This window comes from Canis aureus, chromosome 5 (assembly GCF_053574225.1).
Source record: "Canis aureus isolate CA01 chromosome 5, VMU_Caureus_v.1.0, whole genome shotgun sequence".
Lineage (NCBI taxonomy): Eukaryota > Metazoa > Chordata > Mammalia > Carnivora > Canidae > Canis > Canis aureus.
This window is the reverse complement of record NC_135615.1, coordinates 55,817,648-55,824,656: the sequence shown is the minus strand read 5'-3', so window position 1 is coordinate 55,824,656 and position 7,009 is coordinate 55,817,648.

Below are 7,009 nucleotides of genomic sequence, written 5' to 3'. Positions count from 1 at the left end.
TCCAGGAAAAGTCAGAAAGAAGACGCTGCTGTAGATGGAAGGGGGCGTTGGGTAGAAACCCCAAGTCCCAAAGAAGAATCGGATCGGGTAAATCCAGAACACTGTGACTCTAAGCAAAGTATCAATAATAGCAAAGTGGAATTTACCTAGTATTGATGCCTTGAGGCTTTGCCTCTTAAAAAAGAACCAAGAAAGTCCAAACAGAGGTGTCACATATTAAGGAACTCACATGGCTTCTTTATCGTACACTTTCATGTTCTCTTTCCCTTGAATATGCTTTTTATTTGTTTTTTTTAACTGAGATATAAAATACAAAAAAAAATGAAATGTATCTCTCTATATATCTCTATCTCTATCTACCTCAATGTAATCAAAGTCCAGATCTAGATACAAAAAATTTCTACCAGCCCAGAAAGCTCCTAGGCCATATCCACCAAACTCACTGGAAGTAAAGACTATTCTTACTTCAAATACTATTAGTTTTGAGTGTCCCGGACAAATGATAGAAATGAAATCAGACTGTATCTACTCTAGGCTCTGGCTTTTTTATTCAACATAATGTCTGTAAGACTCATCCACACTATTGTAGGTATCGGTAGTTTATTCCTTTATATTATGGTTTCATATTCCATTGTATGACCATAGTCCTACTGTACTTAGCTCTTCTCCTACTCATGGACTGTGTGGTGTTTGTTTCCAGCTTGGAGCTCTTCAGGGAACAAAAGCTGTTTTGAATTTTTTTTATGTCATTTTTTTGTTGTTATTGGACAAATGTACTCCTTTCTCTCCCATCGATCCCAAGAGCGCGATATCTGGGTGATAGCGTCGGCATGTGTCTAGCTTTGGTTGATACTTTTGGTGGACACTGCCATGGCTCCCTCGGATTGTCCTTCAAGAAGTTCCTCCTAGTGCTGGGCCTGCGGCCAGCTCTCAGCCCTCCCTGGGAATGGCGTCAACTGAAGAGTGCCTCTCCTTCAGCTCACACCTACGGCCACATGAGGGGATCTCTTAGGACCAGAAGACAGGAGAGAAGAGCCTAAGTCAAGTTCATAGATGGGTTGGTCTGAATGTGAGCACAAGCCGAAAGCCGATGACAACTCATACTCTTGAGCGAACCTGAAGGTACGAGAAGGGAGCTCTCAGGGAGAAGAACTTTGGCATGAAATCTGGTCATTCCGTTTATGTGACCAAAGAAGTGGTCAGGGGTTAAAATACACACAGATCCATGGACGGTAGCAAGTGGCTGATGCACCTGCTCAAAAGTTTGAAAGGCGACAAGGAGAAGAAGAAGAAGTCTGGGGTAGAAAGATGCAGATGGGGGCTCCCGAGTGGCTCGTGGTTTTGAGTCCTGTGCCCTTTTCTTATTGACTTGCAGGAACGCTTTGTAACTTTGGACGTGAGCCCTCTGTTGTATAAATGTACCGCAAAAAGTTTTTCCCAGCCTATGGTGGTCTGTCTTTCCCCTTTCTTCCTCACAGTATGCTGGTTTCATAAAACTAAATAGCCAAAAACCCTTTATACTTTGAAATAACCGTAGATTCCTAGATCCACGGGGTATCCCAAAGACAGCACAGGGAGGTCACTGGGTTTACCCCAACGGCTACAACTTACAGTCGTAATACGGTGATAAAACCAGCAAAGTGACACCGGCTCTTGTGTCCACAGACCTGCGCCATCTCGTCACATGCTCTGGGCTGCACAGCAGTCCCTGCGATCAGGACATGAAGCCACTCATCACTCCAAGGATCTCCTTCGTGCTACCCCCTTGTCCTCATGCCCACGCCCCCACCATCTCGGACCTCTGGCAGTCGCTGGGCTGTTCCTTACCTCTGTCAGTCACTTTAGGAACAGTATGCAATGTATAAAGACTGGCCTTTTCCCACTCAGCATAACACCCTTGAAGTCTGTCCAAGCCTATTTTTTTTTTTTTTTGTATTTAGAAAATTATGTTACTTTGCTACTTTGCGTTATCTGAGCAATCAATTATCCACTCTTTGTTATTATAAAGAGATTCTCATTGTACATTTAAAACACTGTAGTGCTGATTTCCTGGCCAGGCCTGAATGGACAGGCCCCATCTAGTGCCCACGTCTGGTCGACAGGGTGGGGAGAGCACCACAGACTCCTGTCCTACAAGTCAAGATTATTGCCGCCTCCATTTTCGGCTCCAGTCCACACGGCCCCCTTGACTTCATGCCAGGGGTAGAGAATAAGGAGACACAATGGAACCACTTGAAACTGGCTTTTTATGGTTCAGAGATAGAAAAACAGGGGTGCCTGTGTGGCTCAGCAGTTGAGCATCTGCCTTGGGCCCAGGTCATGACCCCAGGGTCCCGGAATCGAGTCCCGCATGGGGCTCCCCGCAGGGAGCCTGCTTCTCCCTTTGCCTGGGTCTCTGCTTCTGTCTCTGTGTCTCTCATGAATAAATAAATAAAAGCTTAAAGAAAAAAAGAGAGAAATAGACAAACAAAAGACTCATTTTGCTTTTAATTATGATGAGATGGGGACGCCTGGGTGGCTCAGTGGTTGAGCATCTGCCTTCAGCCCAGGGCGTGACCCTGGAGTCCCCAGATCGAGTCCCGCGTCAGGCTCCCTGCACAGACCCTGCTTCCCCCTCTATGTCTCTCCCTTACTCTCTCTCTCTGTCATGAATAAATAAATAAAATCTTTAAAAAAAAATAAGAATGATGAGACGGTTTTTCAAAATGGGGCATAGTAACAACCCCACGTGTTCTTATCACTGCAGAAGAAATTAGATCCCCTCATGAGCAAGTGCTGATGATACTCGGTCTACCACACGAGGCAACACTGCCCCGGGCCTCATGTCCCGGTCTGGCCCTACTGCTGGGCAGCTTCCTCCTTCAGGCCACAGGCCACCCCGCCCCTCGCTTCTGTGTTGTATGGGCCGAGCGCCGGATCCTGAGCTTGGATCTGTGGTTGTGCGTGCTAATCATCAGCCTGCAAATCCTCCCTGCCCTTCACTTGGAAAGGGACACACTTGGTGGTGTTTTGTTTCAATTGATTCTCTTTGCATTTCAACTGTACGTTCAATATCACAGAAGGTCATCAAAACAGCACAGGAAAGAGCCTCAGAGCCACGGAGGTGAGGGGGACGAGGAAGCTGGGGTGGCCACAGGGCGGGTGGCAGGTGTGTGAAGAACAGCAGGTCCCCAGGTCAGCTTGGGGTTCAGCTGGAGGTGGCCGGCCAGCCACGCCTAACGGGGGAACATCCCAGGAACTTCAAACCAGAAGGGCCCAGGGGCCGCTGGAGGGCAACTTGGGGCGCAGAGGGCACGGGGCCGCCTGCAGGAGGACCTCCGGGATGCCCCCCTCCCCGACACTGGGCCCCCCCCCATCCCTCCCAGTTTTTCTCTGCGCCTCAACTTACACGACCTGTGAAGGGTCTATGTTCCCTCATTCAACTGAGCAGGGATGTGACTGCCTGGGCTTACCAGGTTTCTCGAGCTTACCCCCAAGTCGGCCGCCCGCAGTCACGTCGGTGGGACTTGGGGTGCCTACCTAGGCCTGCGCCCTGTCCGCCTGCCCTGCCCGCTGCCTACACGGTGCTGGGCTGTGCCCGGCCTCCCAGTCACCATCTAAGACAAAAGAAACAAACAGGGAGCGTGGTGTCCTCCCCTTCAAAGATTCGTCCGAAGTAGAGCTGGCGGGGGGTGGGGGGGGACACTGAGGTCGCCCCCGTGACCACCCTGAACTGCCCTGGGCCTCCTTCACCGCGCCGCGCCGCCTTTCCCTTTATTGCTAAAGCTGCTAACTACACTTTCCAGCTACAGTGGGCACGTCCAGGGGACGCTCCCCACCGGGGCGCCCGGCAACTCTGGCACCCGGGCCACGGGAGCAGCAAGCCACGGTCTCTCTCCCGCGGGTGTACAGCGCAGTCCCAGCGAGCTCAGCGCCTCGCTCTGGGCCCAGGCTGCAGGAGCCACGGGGACCGTCCTCTGCCGGAGACCGAGGCTCGGCCCACAAGCCCACCAACAGCCGTGCTCACCTGGCGCCTGCCCACCATGCACCGGCCAGCGCAGGCCCCCGGCCAGGTCCAACCCGGGCAAGTGAGCACTGGCCCCCGGGTTGGAGGAAGGCACAGGGGAGAAGGGGCTAAGCAATGCCCACTCGACCTACCGCCCTGCATTCCAGAATTGTCGGGTAAGACCGTGGATGGCGCGCTGGCTGACGCCACCACCTCCTCAGAACAAGAAACTTTGCGCCCAACTTCAAAGTATCCAACACTACGTACCACCCCCAGAGGGTGCTGCACAAAATTCCCTTCTCTTGATCCAGTTATCAGAGTTCTGGACTAGGATCAATGTCCATCAACGTGACTATGGTCAAGTCCACCGATGCTTTCCCTGCTTCAAGGGCCGGGTGTGAAGAAGACAAAATGGCAAAGTGCAGTGAAGAAACCGGGGTCTACTCCAAGCTCCCAACGTCCTCGCTGCATGACTCTTGGCCGGCTGCTTAGCCTGTCCGTCTCTTTCAGTTTCCTCGTCCGTAAAGTGAGGGTGACAATGGTGACTGTGCGATGGGGTTGTTCTGAGCATTACATGGTCTCTTCGCAGGAAGGGCCTGACCCATGACTGGTAGCTGGCTGTTGCAAGGCAGGCTTGGAAAAAAAGATAGCAACGTGTGCCTCTTAGGAGAGGCAGGATGATAAAGTGGAGAGAGCTGGGATTTGGAGTCAAAAAAACTTGCGTCCAGGGGATCCCTGGGTGGCTCAGCAGTTTGGCGCCTGCCTTTGGCCCAGGGCGCGATCCTGAAGTCCCAGGATCGAGTCCCGCGTTGGGCTCCCTGCATGGAGCCTGCTTCTGCCTCTCTCTCTCTCTCTCTCTCTATCATGAATAAATAAATCTTAAAAAAAAAAAAAAACTTGTGTCGAGCCCCAGCTCCTCCATCCATACCACCCGTGACCTTCACCACGTCCCTATTTTCTCACTTACGAGATAGTGGCTCCCTCCCCTGCTGCTGTGAGAATCAGGTGATGTGCACAAAGGCACTTTTGCAAAGTGAAAATCATCAGGAAACCGTGAGCCGCTTTTATCAAATTATTCCATTTTTACCTTGCTCCTCTGACGAGGGCGGATGGAAGGCGAAGGAATTCTCTGCTGGGCATTTCCGTTTCCTCTGTAGAGATGCGCCAGCTGCACATGCATGCGTCTGAGGCTCTGGGTCCTGTACGCCGTCGCCCTCCCCAATCTAGCAGACGCCCCCGCAAGCCGGTCCTCGCCGGCGCCCAGAGAAGGAAGTATGTCCCTCTTTCCTGAGTGGGTGCTTGCGCGTTTCCTAGTTCCACCACCTTGACCGTGAATGTCTCGAGACTGCTGTCGGCCGTTCACCGTGCGCTGCCGTCTGGCCAGTGCTGCGCTCTCACTTTCTCCCTTCCCAGCCCCTAGCGAACCCCCCGCACCTCCAGTATCCCGCGGCAGCTGCTCTTGCCGAGGCCACTGACGAGTCCAGCATCGCCAAACCCAACGGTCATTGCTCAGCGAATCTTCTGGAACCTACCATCAGCTTTCTTTTAGGAGCTGAGACTACCTCCGCTTGAAAGCCTTTCTTCACCTGACCCCGGAACACCAGCCTCTTGGCGCTTCTCCCGCCCACCTGGCTGCTCCTTTCTCGTGCTCCTTCGTCGTCCTCTCAACATCACAGCCTCGGTCCCCAGATCTCCCCGCTACGTCCGCTCGCTCTCTGGGTGCTCTCACTCCGCCAAGTGGCCTCAGATACCACCCCCACGTTGACGACTCCAAAATTTAATTCTGCAACCCAGGCATCACCCCTAAACTCCAGAGTTGTAAATGCACCTGCTGCCCACGTATCACCTCCACTCGTGTGCCCGTGACATCTCAGGTGTGATGTACCCACAGCCAAGCTCCTGTTGTTCCGACTTCAACCTGCCACTTCTCAGTAAATGGCAACTGTCTTCTCCTGTATTTCAACACAGAAATACAGGAACCATCCTTGCTCCCCTCTGAAACTCCACATACAATCTGTCAGGAGTCCTGTGGGCTCCATTTTCAACGTAGATCCGGAATCTAACCTTGGCTCATTTGTCTAACACCTCTACCACGCGCTTCTTTGTCAGAGCCAGCGTCGTCTCTCGCCTCGATTGCTGACATGGTTTCCTGTCTCTGTCCTTGCACAACCCTCCTCTCCTCTCCCAAGAAGACAGATCCTCGTAGAAGATTATTCATATTACACCACTCCCTTGACAAATACCCTTCAATGGCTTTCTATCTCTTTCAGAATAAAACCCCAAGTCCTTACTCTAACCTACAAAAGCAGATTCCAGCCCTGATTTATCTCTCCCACCACCTCTTCTAACATTTTTCCTCTTGCTGTTGGTCTTTTCTGTTCCCGCCGGACTAGCCTCCTTGTGCCTCATTGGACATGCCAATGCCAACCTATTCTCACCACGGGGCCTTTGCACGTCCCAGCAATCACTGTTCCTCTTTCAAAACACTGTCGGTATAAATGCATCAGACAAAAGATGTCACCAGTGTGTGTCTTCAGTGCACCTTTAAAAGCTATTATTTTCGGGGGATCCCTGGGTGGCTCAGCAGTGCAGCATCTGCCTTCAGCCAGGGGCATGATCCTGGAGTCCTGGGATCGAGTCCTATATAGGGCTCCCTGCATGGAGCCTGCTTCTGTCTCTGCCCTCCCCCCTCCCCCTCGCTCTCACTCTCTGTGTATCTCATGGATAAATAAATAAAAATCTTTAAAAAAATTTTTTAAAGCTATTATTTTCTCCTCTGTGCCTTTTAAGACTTTCCTAAATATTTCCAACGAATGCTATGTATCTATTTTATAATCAGAACATAAATATGATTTAAATTGAAGTCAAGATCACCAAGGACAGTGCTGGTGCTTAAATACATTATAAAAAAGCGGCCTGGTACCCCATGCAGGCTCCTCGTGTGGCCACAGACAGGCCTACTCAACACCCACGGGTCTCCTGCGGGCCTGGTCCTCCCCGTTGTCTTTGTTTCTTCCACACTTC